Below are 19,027 nucleotides of genomic sequence, written 5' to 3' on the forward strand. Positions count from 1 at the left end.
TACATAACTCATTTCTTAACAGTTCAAGATGTGACATGTCTTAGTTGTGATGGCGGAGTGAGTCCCCCCCCAGCAGAGAGTGTCCTTCATCCCAAGTGAGAGATGGATTTGCAATCAGAAGCTATGGTCATGGTTAGGAAGAAATTGAAAGATTTAGATGCAGATGGACTGGCTTACGGAACAAAAATGACATTGCATGCAGCCCTAATTGAACTCACACTCCTGAGCTGTGAAATTGGTCTCTACTTTACCTTTTCTTTTGCTCATTCAAGAAAGGTGAGAACTGGAAAATCAATGTGGCTGATCTTCTAACAGCATCTGATTCAGTAACGATACAAGAAACTCTGGAGTTTAGTCCAGTTTTAGATCTCTGTAGTATAAAGAGTGCTGCACGTTCTTAGATCCCCTATGGGGTCCAAGTCTTGCCAAGTCTTTTTTTCATAAATAATCAGAATTCTCCTCTTTCTTCAGATTTCTGGTTTTATGCTGATTTTTTTAGTAAGCTGATTCCTTGCAGACTTTTCAGTGAAGGCTATTAAATTCCACATTAGAGTCACAGAAAAAAAAACCCCTTAAAATTCTGTAGCATAGATTTCTGTAGGAAGAAGAATGAGAAAATTTTGATGGCTTCTGCACATTCAGGAACTGGTGGTAATTCCTGATGGAAATCAAGGGATATTCTTCCATTGACTTCAACAGGAAAAAAAGATTTCACCTTGAGGTGGTAAAGAATCACTTGGGGGAAAAAAAATCTGCCAGTAGGAAATTAAAGTGATTGAAGCTGAAACTTTCTTCAGAAAAGAAGTGGAATCAACAAATTTCTTAAGTTCACAAAAAATTGATGTTTTGTTTGTTTCCAGCTGTCTAAACAATTCAGTTTAACATAATTATATGAGAACTGGATGTCTTCTGGGTAGAAATTATGTTTTGTTTTAAAATGTAAAGATAGGCACATAATGCGGTTAATATGATGTAAGCTAGAGTCTGAATTTGCAGTAATTTAGCTCATCTGTGGTAACTGCCTGTGGGGAGACTTTTACATGGTTATAAATGTGTGGTAATTTGAGGTTGCCTATCCCTCTTCTGAATTCCCCCTCTTGGAAGTAAATGATCTTACATTTACTGATGGGTAAAAAGGTGCACAGTTATTACTAAGTAGCCTAACACTTGTGGCAACTTGTTTGCACGTCCTTAAGATCAGATAATTACAGTAGGAGAAAAAAGAAGTGATTAGAGCCATAACAAAGCACTTTGAAATTATCAAAAGAAAATGATTTTATTTATTGAAATGTAATCTTTTATAAGTTTTCTATTCATGTAAATACCCAAGATTTTTTGCCATTCTTCCTGATTCACTAGGCATAATTCACAGACTTTATTTCAATAGTTTTAATCTAGAAAACCAAGTGCCACTTCAGAGTAAATATTCCCTTTTGCTTCTGCTCTGTCTCCGACATACAGCTGACCAAAGTGAGAGGAATATTTTTTTTATTTAGACTGTAAAAACTTTTAGACAAGTAATTGTGAACCCAAAGTCTGACTTTATCTTCCATTTATCTTCCTCATTTGAGACCATTTACCCCTCTGCAGAACAAATGGACGTCTACTAGGTCATAATGAAGTGTATCACGCTCCATTTGCAAGGTATAAATGTCATCATTGGTGAAGAATTAGATTTAGTTGTCTGTTGACCAGCCTTCATCAAAAGAAGTGTTTAGGATTTCTGGCAAGGAAATGCACCAGCACCAAAGTGTGACATCCCTCCTGGAAGCTACTAGGAGCTGTGTTCAAAACAAGAAAAAAAAAAAAAAAGTAGTTCTTTATTCAGCAGGTAGTGAACTTGAGATCTCTTCACCATGGATGTTATGGCACCAAAATTTTATGTGGATTTATGGCACTGTTTACAAGGGCATGTAGTGACAGGACAAGTGGTAATGGCTTTAAGCTGAAGGAGGGCAGGTTTATATTAGATATTAGGAAGAAATTCTTCCCTACAAAGGTGGTGAGGCACTGGAACAGGTTGCCCAGAGAAGTTGTGGATGCCCCATCCCTTGAAGTGTTTAAGGCCAGGTTGTAATGTCTCTAACCCCCTTCCTCTCCCTTCCAGTGGATCTAACCCTAATAACCAGGAGAGGAATGAAAAACAGAAAAAGAAATTTGGAGAACTCATATCAAATGAAAATTTCTGGATTTAGTTAATACAATAAAGCACCATATGAAATTTTACACATTTTCGCAATTGTTACCAAATGTTATACCATTTATTTTCACAACAGTTGTCCAAAAATTCTTTAACATGACTCTGTACTCTCCCTCCAGTAACAAAAATGTAAATGTAACAAAAATTGTTGACTAACTTTACCGGAAATCTCCTATAATTAAAAGTGGCCACAGAGTGAGCCTTCCATACAAACTTTAAATTAGAAGTGTCCACAGGGTTGCATACAAATCAGAATCCACAGTTGCCAGCCAAACCACACACCGTAGATGTGGCTTTGTAGGGAGAACCCAAGAATTTTCATTCCAAAACCACAGGTACCTACTACTATCTTGTTTAGCTCTTGGAGTAATAAAGCTGACAGCTTGCATGGGAACCAGCAACTCTATGTCCATACCATGGAAGACATCTAATATCCCGTTCATAGATTGGCAGTAGTGAACAGCCAAACATGCCACAAGTTGTCCCTTGAGGAATTTAATATTGCCAGTAATTTATGTAATTCATGGGGATTCTTCTCCAGAAAGAATTCAATGTTCCCCAGTTTTCTGTTCCACCTATGCGGAATTATAGAGAAGGGGAGAGAAAGTTCCAAATGAGGAATTTCCTCCTGACTTCATGTGCTTCGTAATGATTTTTTACAAAAATTGAAAAGGAATAGGTGAGGTTGGAAAATAGGGAAAACTACATCTGGCCCAACTCTGCTGTGATCAGTTCATTTTGTTTGAGCAGACTATTTTTACCAGCATGATGGAAGCATCTCCAAAGTTGGGGAAGAAGTGCTCCACCTCCTGCACACCCACCAAGCTTATAGGCTCAGTCATGCTGTGGGAACCTGCCGTGAAGTCCTTGGCCTCATAAGGATCCTGTACACACACTGGTATCGGATTCTTTCCTAGTGTTTCCAAAACACCAGGAGAAACCTGTTTCCTTATTCCTTTTCAAGTTGCTCCTGAAGTGGTGTCGAGCTCAGTTTGAATGCCTTGCTCCCACTAACCAAAGCATGTAAAGAAAATATCCCCTTGCTTTACATACACAGTCTTAAGGATGAGCAGCGATGTCTCCTGAACATCAGAGCTCACAGACAGCAGAAACAAAAACAGCACGTCTTGTGGGGAAATAAACATTTCATAATTGCTAATGTTTCCTTTTGGATAAGTAAAAAGCCTGAACACATTAAATAAAAAAAAATAAAAAAAAGATTTAATTTCTAGTTTAAATACAGCTGCAGTAATTCTTATACACCACACAGCTGTTCAGAGGCCTGGCAGCTGTCCATATCTTATGTGTCCTATCACGCGTTTTCCAGTATTGTCTTCTTGACACATAAAGACCATCTTTAACTGTTGGGAAAAGGTTGTAGTCCTTGTCAGGTAGATACTGCTGCAGTTAAACACATCTATGTCTCATCACTGCTGGCTTTTGCACCTGTCAAGCCTCCTCACTTATCTCCCCGTGACCGTGCTCTTGTTACGAAGGAGAATCATTTGGGTTTGCCATTTCTTTCTCTGACATAATCCTACATACTGACGGCAGACCCCAAATTGTACACTTGTTTGTTAGACACAAACCAAAATCATAGCTAACACACATTTATATTGTGCAAATAACTGGGATGACAAATGTTGCGACCAAAACACCAACAGATGTGTCAGTTCCACTGCCAGTGCGGAGTGGGAAGGGAGGCCGACAAGTTTTCCTGCCAGCACGTGATGTCATTCTCAATTCATGTCTTAGAGAATAGAATTTCAGCTTTTATAGAGAAAAAGAGAATGAAGAACATCTTACCCAGTATCATGAGCATTTTTGTAAATAAGCTTCTTGATTTTTCCTGCCAACTTTTATTCCAAGCAAAATTAGATGTGGTTGCAATGCTCTTACTCAGACTGCACAGAGAACATGTATTATAATGTTTAGCTAAAGATATCGTGCAGCTCTGGGAGAGGTTTCCTCCACTCTGGCTTCTGACAGTTTCCAAAATACCAGTTAGAAAACCTAACAAGACACTTGTGCAACAGGGGCAACATTTTCCTTTTACAACTGAGGAAACTGAGGGCTGGAGACACAAAGCTCCCCATAGCACGTGGCACGCTCATGCCTAGTGGTATTCCGTTAATACTTTTGAAGAGTCACTTTAGAGAAAGAGAAAAGCAGAGGTAAGGTGCAATACGACTCTGGGTAACCTGTCTGTGTGTCCTTGGTTGGGATTTGACAGTCCGGATTCAGTCGGTGCCTTGCTGCCCACACATTTACATGGCTCCCGGGTTGGTGCCAGCTCGTGTCCAGCCAGCTCAGGGTGCAAGCAGAGGAGTGCGGTGCTTGCACCTGTCTTTGTAGGTGCTGCTTATCTCCTCTGTTATTATGAAATATAAAAATGACCTTAAAGGAACATTGAGGTTAAGCAATAGACAAGCAAAGCTTTGCCTCCTTCATGCGTGGCACTGAATCTATTTTTCCATTGTGCTGTTGTGGGGTTTTTTCTTTTTTTTTTTAAAACTGTAGATTAACTTCTGTATCACTTGTTAGCCCCACCTTGCCTCCTCCTATATTTGTATATTTGAATTAATTTCATTGTCGTCATTTTCTAGCATATCAAAGCAAGATGTTTTCACATGATAAGTTCTCTGCTCTCTATGCAACTTGGGTAAACTGTTTTCCCAGAAATGTTTCACTCACTACTGTGTTACATACGTCACCTGTAGTTTTCAGTTGAAGTAGAGTTTTACTAGGTGACTATTGTACAAAGGACATTCCCTGGCTCTATTTGCCCTTAATCTGGGAAACAGTAAGAACAACCACAAGTTACTATTCCTGTGTACCTAAAGATACAGAAAAAATATTAGTTCAGAGACAATATGTTATCGTATTTCATAATGCATATAGCCTTCTTGGCTATTCGCTCCTGGGCACAGGTAAGTTTATTTTTAACCTTAATTCTGACTCCAGTACCTTTTGGCATATGAAAGTATGTGGCACTGAAGTCTGTTTACAGAGTTATTAATTTCCTGGGTTATTTTTTTTTTTAATAAAGGAAAAGAAGAGGCCCTCTGGAGCTCAGCAGGTGAGCAGCTCATCACATGTACCAGCTCTTCATCCTTTCTCAGATGCATACATTACACATTGAACAACAAAAATATATTTTGGACAGACTCTGTACTTTGATTTTCAAATGCTAACAAGATGGTAAATGGGAAGAATTTCTTTCCAGAAGAAAGCTGCACACCTCTCTTAGCCAAAAGTTATTTTCAGACACGCTCAGCCCTGCTTTTCCTCAGGTCTCCCCAAGAAAGAGTATTTTATAGAAAGGGGATTATGAAAGCTTCTGCAAGAGCAATGGAGATGGGATTAACCTGTGGCATCTTTCAACCACAGCTTTTTCACAGTAGCAAATTTAGGGTTTTGTTTGAATCATAAGAGAGTTGCTTTGCTTTCTTTTTCCTTTTTTCACAACTGGGAAGCCTTTTTGGTCAAGCCTTCAAACAAGTCCACACCAAGGATTAGAAATATTCTCTGAGAATGTCACTGTCCCAAAATATACTGCAGCAATGGTTTTGCAGCCTCACCTAGAGGTCACTCCCTCAGTTTCCCTCTCGAATTTTTCCTGATAGACACCAACATGTCCTTTGCTTCAGATTTTCCTTCATGTTCCTTCATAGGCCCCTGCAACCACCTCTTCTCTTCCCTGGTGCTTACACCCTCCACTTACTCATAGGCACTCAGCATGTCTCCCTTTAGCTATACATAGTCAGTTCTTTTCATCTTTCATCATAAATCAATCATTCCAGTGCTTAATCATTTTTGTTCTTTTCCCTGAAACACTCTCCTGCTCCTCTCTCCCTCCTGTGAGTGTTATGAACCCAGAACTAAACTCATTTTTCTAATTGCATGACCAAAGAGACAGCCAAAGCAGGACAGTCATCTTATGAGTACGTCATGGGAGTCAACTAAACTAATAAGAATTTAAAAATACAATGTGTCTTAGCTGGTGCATCATCACTCTTTTTGGTAGCTGTGAATCAGCTGATTATTTTGGTGTCATTTCTTAAAAAAGAGGGACTCGAGAAAGTAGCCTGGATGCAGACAAAGGTGGCAAATACTAGTGTTTTGTTTTGGACATGGACTGACCCACAGGGCCCAAAACCTCATGGACAGTGTGGGAATTCAGATCCAAATGTGGGCTCCATGGCTCACACCATTCACTTTCACTTGAGGGATTCAGCCTTGTAGCTTTCCTGTAGAAGTCAGGCTGTTCCCAACTTCCCATGTCAAACAACTTCCCAACTCCACTAAAACTACCTGACCGATCAGGACAAAAGTAATTCATAGGCATGTAAGCCACAATGTTTTCCCTTCGAATCACAAATTTATCACTAGAAAAGGATGCAAAATAAAATAAAGGCGAGGAGAGAGTAGAAGGAAGAGTCAAGGGCAAAGAAGACACTGGAAAAGCTGTGATTTTTTAATCTTCTTTGTTGACCTGATAGGGACAGGGACTAAAAGAGCAGTTCATGAGTCTCATGGAGCTGTACAAACTTGGCCTCTGAAGATTCACAAAAGTGACTGTAAGTCCAGCAGTTCTCCTGGAGAGGTTGGGTAGACTCTGGGGACAGAGCAGTGCTCTTTAGCGCACCGCTGTTGCTAGAGGAGATGCTGTCACGAGTAAGGACACAATGCAAAAGGACACCACACAAACACAGATGAATGTGAAAAGGAGACCGGATAGACACAGGTGAATATGAGTACAGATGAAGTCTGACAGGGGAGCTACTCCTAGTGGCTTATGTAAGCAAAACAATTTTATCCCCTTCAAAGGCAAAACAGGAGCCAGGATACTCTGTTTATAATTTGGGGGATTTTTGAAACCATAACTCTTTCATTGTAAAATGCCTTAAGCCCTCAGCCACAGCAATCAAGCCCTGCAATATCCGGTGTCATGTAAAGAAGTACCTTCTGTATAGTAACAAACATCATCAAAGGGCTTAAGTCTCAATCATGTTAGTCGTAAGAATGTACTGGTGATGTTTCTGATGAGTACATTTCCTTATCAGAAATGGTGTGATTCTTGCTTTCATAATAATCTTCAGTGGTCAAGCTGAAAAAAAAGCATCCTTAAGTAGGAAAGTACTTAAGTGTGTGCTTATATTTTCAGCCTACTTTTCATCCTCGAAAGCAGCGGGGCTGGTTCTGAGATACCCCCTTGCATATCAATGACAGTCTACAAATGTTTGGCAGACTCGACTTTTTGGTAGATCTTTTTTGCAAATATATGCTGAACATTTCTAGAAGTACATTGCTGGTCAACATTTTTTATGACCAAGTACAATGGGCAGAAGAACCCCGCAACACATAAGGCCTTAGTCTTACAAAATAACCAGAGTGTTACCTTCAGTTAATTGTGCCCTCGTTAGCTTGTACACGCAGTGATGAGATCCAGCCTGTTACCGTCTGACAGTGACTGGAGATCAGGCACAAAGTCTTAGCTCATCTTGACCATACGAATCTGTACAAATATAATCCACCTCAGGTTCTTAACAGAGCCTGAGCATTTTAGGCAGCCTGCTTAAACCAGAATTTTCAGGCAGAAGAAAATTTGCACCAGAGCGAAAGTACTGCACTGTCGCAAGGGGCCTTTTCATGATAAATATTGAGCCATAACATAACAGACAGAAGCAACTATATGCTTCTCCATGTGGTAATGTTTTCATGTAATACTAAGAACTCAGTCTGCAAGGATTGCAATCCTGAAGTTTTCTCCTGCTTGTTTCAGTCATTGAAAGACCTTCAACCTGCACGCATTGTCTGCAGTCAAATTTTACAAGGCTTGACATAGCACCATACTATTGTGATGTATTAAACTGGTTCTTCACAAATTGTATTTCAGAGGTGCTGCACTCCAGCAGATCCATCATCTGGTGGTGGCAAGATGTGGCCACCACTAGTGACTGAGACTGAAGCAGACAGGTGAGAAAGCTCTAACAATATAAACCAAAGCAAAAATCCACAGCAGCTTGTTTGTCTCCTGTAAATACCTAGGAATAGTTTGAAACTAGCTTCTTGAGAGAAGAAAAGCTGAATAAAGAGACAGTCTCTGTCAATGTCTATCACTTGACAGATGGCATACTAAGGAATATAACACCTACCTGTAACTTACACAGAGCTATCTCAGGTTTGTGAGAGATCCTTGGATGGATATTTTTCTGTCTGTTGCACCAAGATTTAGAAGTCTCTAGTATGCTCTGAGAATAACCTCTACAAAGATTACATATTTTGGAAAAGATCTGGCAAAATTTCAGGCACTTTTCAAGATCTCTTGTATAGGCAAAGAGAACTTTGATTTCATGATTAAGATAGATTTATAGCAGCAGTAGCACCTCTTTAAATATTATGATAATGTGTGAAAAAAATATATTTTATATTGAATTGAACTGAAATGACATCTGTTGGATGCTGTTAAATTCAGAGGCGATTTCTCTCTTTCACTGTTTGTGGGTATTCGGGGTGTGGGGGGGAGGGTTAGACATAACATACATTTCAAGAATGAAAAACAAATATATCTGATCTTTTAATGAGCCCTGTAAGTATCATACCATTTCTAGAGTAATTTAATTCATAGTTTCTTCACCTTCTCTTTCAAAACCTATCTGAACTTTTCATCTACATATCTGCCCATTGTGTTCTTCCACAGGTGAGGACTGAAGCCCTGACTAAAGACAGGATTTTGGCATTGCAATGTTGAACAACCCAATATACAGCCACGCTACTGTCATCAACCTGGCAAAAGAAATAAGATTAAGCTCTAAGAAGTCATTGTAAAATAAAGCTATTTTTGAAATAAAACATTAATTTAGCCTCAGATTAGACTTTAAGCTAAGTCCCTGATTCTTAGGTGTTATAGTAGGTTTCTACTGACGGTAATTACTGATTTTGGATGTAAACCTGCAAATTTTAAGAGAAAATACTGACCCATCTTCACTGAGAGGAATAAAAAGAACTTCCTTCAATAGATACAGAAATATTCGTAGCAGAGTTGTAAAAAGACAGAAGAAACTTTGTCCTGGCATTGCCTGTGAGGCAGAAATTTTGAATGTGTTCCCCCAAAATACATTGCTATGCTCAGGTGTGTTGTGAGTACAGATATTCATTGTTGTTTTCTGTAAGCAATTCTATTTAAGGAAATAAATAAAACACATCTCTATAAAGTTCAAGTAAGATGTGACACAGAGCTTCTTGAATCTGCCTTCTCTCAGCCACTGAGATGTCATTTTCTAAGCCCTTCGTTTTATTGTCAGACTATGTGAAAGAATTAGGAAAAATTCATGTATTTTAAAGATACTGTGAAATTCATATGTCAATAGAGAATTCATGGTGGAGTTGATTCCCAGCAAAGCTGATGAAAACCAGGTTCAGTCTTATGCCCAGATGGAGGAAAACTTCTCAGTCAATTGTAAAGGTAAATATTTTATGGAGATTAGGCTCAGTATCATGCTCAGGTGTTCAAAGTTGCATTCTCCTGCTGCAAGGAAACTCTTCTCTAAGGCTTATTAAAATTTTGAATCAAAGCTGCTTTGGAATCAAAAGCAGATTTTCAACTAAATTTTTCATGCTGAATTCTTTTTTCAGAAAGCATCAGGAGTGGAAGTCTTCTACTCAAACATAGATGTTTACGCTGCAGGCACGTAACTCTGAGCTAATCAGCTACAATGTTAGAAACATGTTCTTGCAGAGAGTGGTTCATTTCAGCTTTCTAAATAGAGCAAGTAACTCTGAAAATATCTAATTCCATGGCCATACAAACAGCCGTGAGGGTTATGTGGTGTTTGGCTATGTGGTGTACATCTCCACCAGTGGGGGAACTGCATAGCACTTATTTAGTGTCAAACAACTTTCCACCAAAGACAAAAGTTTCAAAAGTTTTGACTTTTTGGTTAGAAAATGAACTCCTCAAAGCCTGAGTTTTATGGCCAAAAGCACAGAAAAACTGAAGGAGAATATGCTAAAGACTTTGAAGAATTAGATTTTCACCATAAATGAAAGCCTTTTTATCTTTAGGGAACCTCCAGTTAAAATAAACCAGAAATAAATATTCGTAATATTTCCCAATGTCTATATAGTCGTGCATCACGGTTTTCTCTTCTCCATCTTTAGATGTAAACAAAAAAAACCCTCCTCTTTTTAATTCCTGCTTTTTTTTTTTTTTTTTTTTTTTAAAAAACATATTCAGCCTGCTAACACTGCCAGGAAAGCACAGTTAATAAGCCAATTTGTTTTCTTTTCAAGCAGACATCCTTGTGTTTTATCTCAAGTTGCTTTTCAAGCTACGGAGGAAGCACCTGTAAACATGTATTGCAGAACTACCTCATTATCCTCATTCAAACTCTTTGCAAGCACCATTAGTCAGGCGCTGTTTTCAAGCTGAGTCTGTAGCATAAGGTGCTTCTGGCAATGAGTCCTTGTTTTTGGCTTCACTGTTTATAGTCTTCTGTACAAGAAGGTTTCTGCTGTCCGTTGCATGAAGACTGCGAGTCAGGTAGTCAGATGGACCACGACAGGACTACAAAAGACATCAAGAGAAGGAACATTTTGTCTTCTAGCAGATTCATTTCTGAGCTTAAAATACCTTTTCACAGTAGATGATCCACTTATCTAAAATGACTATTGTTTTGTAGCTCCTGTCCAGTCTGGTGGTCGTTTTATGGAAATTGGACAATGAATTTGAAGTCTTAATTAAGTGGAGGACTGATAGATGCACAGACTGATCACAAAATATTTCTTTCCAAAGCACGATTCCTTCACATTTCATGAATGAAAGTACTGAGTTCAATTTTGGGTGTTTTAGAGGGAACAGTGCCCAGACCACAGGAAGTATAAGGTGGCTTAAAGTTCCTTTGTTCCTCCTGTTTTACTTTAATTTCAGTGGGAAAAGTGGTCTTCAATTCTTGTTAATCTTGTTTTCCTCCATGAATCTGCTTGGTATTTTACTTTATTTCCCCAGGTGATTGAGACTTTCTGTCGATTTAGATTGTATCGGTCATTCAGATGCACTTATTTTAAGGCAACATGTGGAACCAAAGAGCTTCCAGGATGCCCCAATGAGAACCCAAAGGTATCCTGCCTTCAGGGCCTGTAATGTAGCCTAACCTTTATCAGTCCAATCCTCAAAACCTTTCTTTTCCACTGTATGCTAAGTAAGGCTTATAGTATATCTATACTTCTACTTAAGCTTTTACAATTCTGCTTGTCATCATGTTCAGCCAGGTCTATTCTCCTTTAGCAATGACAAAAGAAAATGACAGTCAAGTATGTCTCAAAAAAAAAAGCAGGAATTAAAAATACTGGTTTACCACATCTCTTCTTGAGTACATTATGATTCCAGGTTGCAAGGTGAATTTAGGCAGAGGGTAAGTTGTTTTACAATATCAGTTGAAGGTCTATAGGTTGATTGGATAGACATTGAGAGGGAGTCTAGGAAAGGGAATGACAGGGAATTCCTGATGGGGAATGGACTATGAAGAACAGAGTATATTGAGGATATATTGAAATCCCAGTAACTTCAGTGGGCATGCTACATGGTGTAGAAGACACAAGAGAGACAACGCTGAATTTCTTGCCATTGCTTAACTTCATCACTATTTACAGAGAAAATAACTGATAATTCATTAAGGTCTCTGAGCTCTCACTATGGATAAATATGGACTGATAAAGCAGTGACTATGAGAGAAGAGTGAAGGCACTGCAGGTTTTATGGAGCAAGGATGTCATAGTCACAGCTGGACAACGGGTTCCTCATCCTGTTGGCTGGTGGCTCTGTCCCCACATCAAAGAGGCAGAGTTATTCTGCGTCAGTCAGATCCAATGCTATAGACTTTCAATCAGCTGAAAAAATATTCACTTTTAAAAGATGACAATTTAACAGGCAGCTCTCCTGCTTGCTTTGTGTTTACTGGAACAAGACAGCCTATAAATATGGGACCTGGTGCAGCTCAGGGCCAAGGTATGGGTCCGTCTTGGCTCTCTGTATATAAATACAGGTGAGTCACTGGATGTGCCCGTACACACCTTGAAAGAAAAATACCTGAAGTGATCACTGACTGCCAGGAACCTGTGCCAGATCGTTTGCAATGTCCTTTGCTCCTCCTTGGCTCATCTTCATTCACCACTGCTGAGCCAAGTCAGAGTCTGCCCTTTGGCTCATTTTATTGGCTGGCTCATTGCTACAAGGTACACATTTTTAAATGAAAGATTGTTTACACCCGTGTACATGCACACACACACACACACACAATTCCTACAGCTTTCAGTATGGCTTGTCACAAGTTCAATGGCTCTTCTTCCAAAAGGTGTGTAGTGAATTATTTATGCTCGTGACAGCGTGCACAGAAGTTTCTGTGCTTCCGACGGTTTTACTTCAGTGTTTGCTTACTTGCTGCATGGAAGCCTTCCTGGTATTATTTTAATTTGCTTACATGAAAAAAGAGTCAAGCAAAGAATTTCTGTAGGTCAGTAAAGTAAATGCTCCCTTTTAGAGTGAAATTTGTGCCTGTGCATAAATGTGATCAAATGGCCCAGTTCTGATCTTACCTGATGATGTGGAAGCATTAAGCAACTCCTATTAAGTGAGTGGAGTTGTTACAGATCACCACTGGCATAGCTGAGAGCAGAATTTGGTTTGCAACCCAAAAGCCACCTAAACTGCCCCTTTTCTCTTTGCTGATGGTGTGCATGATGCAAAGAACTTTTTCACTGTAGTGGCATGAAAGATGTTTTCAAAGATACTCTTGCAATAATAAAGTGAGTGTGTTGTACAGCCTGGGTTTAACCGGGAAATGCTCCACTTTTTGAAAAAGGCTTTCTCCTCCTCTGTGTAAGAGCTTTGCCAAAGGGTGTACATGTTACTGTTGCAGCCAAAATTACTGTTATAGCCAAGGGATGTACACGTTTCTGTGTAAATGCGTTGCCAAAGGGTGTGCAAGCTACAGTTCAAAGTTACAGTTGAAGGGGCATTCCTAGCTTTAACGTATGTGATCTGCTTATCCAGTCAATTAAACGCGGTTTATTTTCAGATGGCTGAGGGGATTGGTCATGTGATGCAGAGCCTATTGCTATGGGAGCCCTTAAAAACAAGTTCCCTTTTAACTTTTTACTGTTATGCAAGGTATTATTGGTACTCATGGTATTCCCCATTCTTTCTACAATACATGCTTCTACAAAGAACAACTTACCTCCAATTAAAAATGGTAAAAGTGTGCATTTTTTTTCTCTAAGGATGCCAAATATACTGCAAATTTGCCCCGGGCCATGCATGGCTATTTAGTGGGCTACTGTGTGCAGCCATGGGCACATTTTGTGGGATTTTGAATTAATGGCAGTCACTCAGGAAACAGATCTGGTTGCCATACTGAATTCTTCAGCATAAAATATCTTCTCAGTAGACAGTGGGGTCAAGACCATAGCAAACAAAATGCAAGAAAGGATAGAGAATGGCTCAATAATATAACGCAAGAAAACAAAATTGGCTGAAAGTGCACAATGAATTCTCCATATTTTCTGGCAAGCTCCATTGGAAATCTGATGGCTCTGGTCTGCCAGGTAAATGCTCTCTCTCATGCAATAATTTGTTAGACTAATCCATTACTGTTGTATCGGAGCTCTGCACCAGTGTCAATGGGTTCATCAGTTGTTGTGGGTGACCCTAAACAGATATCTGCATGCTGGAAGTCTGGGCATGGTTCATCTGGTCTACTTTGCTTTAGGAGGAAAACTTCCACTGACACTGGTCACTGGATCTCCTTTGACCATATAGAGAGACCAGCATGGCTTCTTCATCAGGAAGAAGCCTTACATCCACCTTTGCCTTTAGACATTTACAGCACTAACATTTGCCTTTAGACATCTACAGCAAGACATCAGGCAGTGCTTGGTATTCAATGTATCTGAATCAAAGATGTCTAATCTTTCTGAAACAGATATGAAAAAATTGCCCTCTTAAGGTGCTTTTTTTCCTCCATAGACTAGTCAAAGAAATTGCCAGGGTTAAATCAGAGTAGATTAGGTCTAACTTCTACATATTTAAAGTTAGATGAGATAAATCTCTTTGTCTCACAACTGATTCACAGCAGAAACAAGGCAGTTCAAAGAAAGAGAAACAAGATGAGTAGGAGCAAGGAACACTTCTGTTTGACGTGCATATGATAAGAAATTAATTTAGAGGGAAAGCAGGTAAAGAATAACATGATAGGGCTGTTCACTAGTAGACTGGAAAAGATTAAATGAATGCAGCTACTTACCCCATCCCAGTCAGGAGCAAAGGAGCATCAAATAGGATGGAACAAGCCTGAATATGGAAAAGGGGCTCCTTTCCTCCATACTGCACAATCATCCCATAACCATGACACAGCAAAGACGCCGACAGTTTCAAAGGACTTGGAAAAAGATGTCAGGTATATCAAGACAAGGAAAATATCAGCAGTTGCTTTAGGTAGTGAAGAAATGCAATTATTTTCTCACAACAGGGGTAAAGGTATACACTGTTCTTTTAGGATACATACAGATTAGTGCAAATTCAATTGGTGACCTTGTCATTAGTCATTATATGAGAAAGGAAAAAAAAAAAAAAAAGTGTACATTTGCCCCAAGCCTGTGTTTGATTTCTGGATCTGTAGCGATATTTACCTAATGCTTGTAAACAAGCCAAAACTTGCATGCATAAAATTGATATTTTTCTTTACAAATTTGTTTAGAATTTGCTCCTTCTGTTGCATGTAAAAAGTAACATCACTTTTATTTGTTGAAATGAAATCACTTCTAACTTTCTCTTTTATGTCTTTCACTTTTACAAGATGTTTCTTCTGGCAATATCAGTCAACTTTCTTTACCTCATTCTTTGTTCCCACATTGCCAATATTTCTGTGCTGCTGACTTCTGCACATATCCCCAGGAGTTTTTGTGATGATACTGTGAACAGGAGACCCTGGATGTTTACCAACTCCTTACTTATTTATTATACCTGGCTCACTTCCTAGGACACAGTGAAAACAGTGTCTGTTCTTGTTGATTGCTAAACAAACCTTGTAAGGAAACAGTCCTCCAGTATGTCTAGGAACATTGCTTCTTCCTTTGGGACCCCATCACTGTCATCCAGAACAGCACCTGGAAAGTAGTGCCTGCCCAAGCCTTTGTACAGACCTCACTACCTGCATATTTATCTGTATTTTTTTACAATATGCAAAGGGATTTTGTCTCTTCTGTTTTCTTGCTGTTGTCTTTAGTATTTATTGGGTTGCACCTCAAAACCTGTGACTTGCATTGCCAAATGATACATATAATTCACGGAAACATTCTCTCCTACATTTAATCTGTCTTAAATTTAAACACACAGCTTTGACAAACTCATCAGGGTGTGGAAGGCTCCAAGGCTAGAACCAAGGTTTCTGGTCCTCAGAGAATCTCCAATTCTGCTGCAGGAAAAGTACTTGCTGCTGTTCCATATTTAGGTTGTCCAGCATTATATAGGGCTGAAATTTTCAGCACTGCCTTAGGAATTTGCATAGTCATGGCCCATTAAAGCACCATCCTAGACATTTCCAGAAGGCTTCCAGGAGTGTTCATACAGATATGAGTCTCTTACCTCATCTCTGACTGGCCTGCCATTTAAGTGCTTATCAAACATTAAAACTTGCATTATCCCAAATATATCGTGTCAGATCTCCGTGATGGTGTTGCCTTTTATATTGGCCATAGTGAATCTCCAGCAACGAGAATTTTTTACATCAGTCAGGGAACTTGTGTTTTTCCATCTTTTTTTCTTCTGGTCTGCCTCAATTTTAATGCAGTGATATTTCTACCAGAGCTCCTACTGTGTAACCACTATTTTAAAACTGAGCAGTGTCTGGCAAAGGACAGTCAATGCTTCAGTTCTGAAGGGCTTTTTAAGCAAGAGAAAAGCCTGGCTGACAACTTGCTACACAGCATTTTATATATGCCTCCTTCACACCACAGGTCTCTGGGGTTTGTCAGCCTTAATGTGAAACTGTCCAAACACTGAAAGTCTTTTGGTGTAAAACACTGTTGGCAAAGCAGGAGAAAGCAAAGAAAAGAGGCAGCAGACACAAAAGATACAAAAAATTTAAATCGACCTCTGAGCTGCTCATGGTATTTCCAAATGGTATTTTTTTTAAATATGCTAAGTGCCATTTCTCCCTGATGGTGCTTGACTTCTCTCATTGCTTGAGTGCATGGTGTGGTCAAAGAGATGATCACAGATCAGTTCCAGGCTCTGACTTCTTGGTGTATATCCCAAAGGGTCTCCTGCCATAGCCCCTATTTCTGCAGCCCCCAGCCAAACCTGGCGAGCAGTACTGAGTGTATTCCTGAGGAGGAGGGTGTTTCACCACTCTCCTGTACCCACCTCACATCACAACCAAGAGATGTTGCATTTCTCCTTGTCATGCAGGAGTCCTCAGCAAAGGCAGACACAGGACCTGCCGAGCCTCCTTCAATGATTCCACCCAAACCTTTTCATTCCTCCCCACCACATGCCTCTAGAAGCTCAGCCTCTATTTCTCAATTTCTTTTCACCTGACAAATTTCCAAGACCTTTCAGTTCACTCAGTCTAACAGGAAAAGGATATCACTTACGCTCAAATTCCCATTACGCAGACTGTGACATATGTCCTACTGTTTGATTCCCGACGTGGCTGGGGAATCACCTGTAGCACTACAGCAAGTTTGTTCTTGCGTTGACCTGCAACTGCAGGGAGAGCTGACTCTGTAGCACAAGAGGTTACACACAGCTTTAATAAATGTAACGCTGTTATTTTATCTGCCGTGTTGAATGCGCATAATGGCAAATATGGAGAGTAGATAAGCATCCATGTGTGGCGTAGAGGGTAAAGTCAGCTCAAGTGTGAAACCGATAATCCTGCTTACCTCAGCTGTGTCAGCTTTGGGGAGCATCCATGTCTTGCAGCTGTCTTCTGGCTTCGCTGCCAAGAAGCAAGAGGGCACCTCCCGGTCAGACACTTCCAACCCGCTTTGCAGGTAGAGGAATCATAGCCCAACCCAAAATGCCTGTAAATAGCGTGGTAAGTAGGGGCTGGTGTTTGCAGGGACACAGCTAATCCAAGGTGAGTTGTCCACTGAATATGCTGGGACTCAGCAAGCATCAGGGTCCTCAAGAGAGATTAAGTGTTCATTTACCAATTAGCATCGACTCCTCGATACACTGTATGTTTGTCTTGCATTTATAGCATCTGTTACTGGCCACAAGAACATCATTCTTGACTACATGTACCTTTAATTTGATCAAATATAGTCATTCTTACAATCTTTATGTTCCAATGGTTGCCCTACTTGCACAACAAAGCTTACCCTTCCAGAAAGCTCAAAAGTTGGAGAGCGTTTCAAAACTGTTGAAAACTCTCCTATTTTGTAGGTACTCTGGTCTAAATCACCCAACTTGATCTAACTTGTGTAAATCAGTGGCCCAACATTCAACATCCCTGGGCCATTCCAGGCTTGTACTGGGATTTTCACAGTCCCGGATCTACCAGCGTTCAAGTGAGGACGGTGGAAAAGCAAGCTTCTGGCCTCCCTCTTTATCTTTTGCGGAAGTTAACCACAATAGAAGTTAGTTATTTATACAATACTTTGGGCTGGTCTGGAGGAAAGAAAATCAATCACACAGCTGTTTTGGGTTGTTTTTCTCTCTCTCGCTCTGATGCACAAATTAAGCCACCGATTAATCAAACAATTCATTGACAAGAACCCTGATTTATGTCGAGTTAAGTTACAGCATGCAAATATTTGTATAGTGCTGGATGTAGATTTAAACATAGACTCCATAAGTATTTTTTTAAACCATGAACATTTCTTGAGGATAATGTAAGTGCAAAATTCAAGCTCTTCCTCCTTCCTGGTGATTTGAATGGACAGACTGTGGCAAGAGTCAAACTATTTGTGCTAAAACCTTAATCTGATAAATAACTCTTGAGGATGATTTTTAAAAGCACAAAGGGCAGTAATGTGCCTTGCTCCCTCTAACAGTTCAATAGAGTTAGGCACTGTGCTCCAGTTTACATTTTTAAAAATCTCTCTTCTTTGTCCTGAAATCTGTGCTGACAGCAAGCTCCATTCAGGACGTTCTTCAGAGAGAAGCCAACAGGCAGGCTCAGACCTTCCCGTGGACGTGCAAAGAACAACTGAGTAACTGAAGAGTGGCGAAAGAGATGATGTGTTGTAAGCAGGTTAAAAATAAACTCACCGAGGGAAAAAGTGAAATTGTCAATAGCTTGTCCATGACTCAGAATTTGAAATATCTTTTAAAAAGTAACTGCATGGTGACGTATGTATAATATTATTCAAGAACCAAAAGGCTCTTCTAGGGTTATTTTCTCTTGCCAAAAATGGACTGAAGGGCTTCTATGGTTTAAGATAGCCTTCAGAGAGGTAAATCCAGATCCCCAACTCTTAGAACTTCGTCTCATTCTGACACAGTGTTCTGCTCAGCCTATGGGACAATGTTTATGTGGGTGTTTTAATGAAATTTCATTATTTATTGATATTCAAATCTATTATTTTAAGACCATGCAACCCATGGGTTATGCAGATGTATTAAACTGATATTTGAGTCATTGCTATTGTTTTTTCCAGATAGTTTGAGGATCTGAATCTAAATTGTGTTTTGCTAAACCAGTGGTAAAGCCTAAACAATTCAGTCATCTCTGCTTCAATTTCTTTATCCATCAGATGGAAAAGATAGCAATTTTTTAAATTTTTTTTAATTTTTTTTTTTTTTTTTTACAGAGGTAAGCT

Source organism: Grus americana, chromosome 2 (assembly GCF_028858705.1).
Source record: "Grus americana isolate bGruAme1 chromosome 2, bGruAme1.mat, whole genome shotgun sequence".
Lineage (NCBI taxonomy): Eukaryota > Metazoa > Chordata > Aves > Gruiformes > Gruidae > Grus > Grus americana.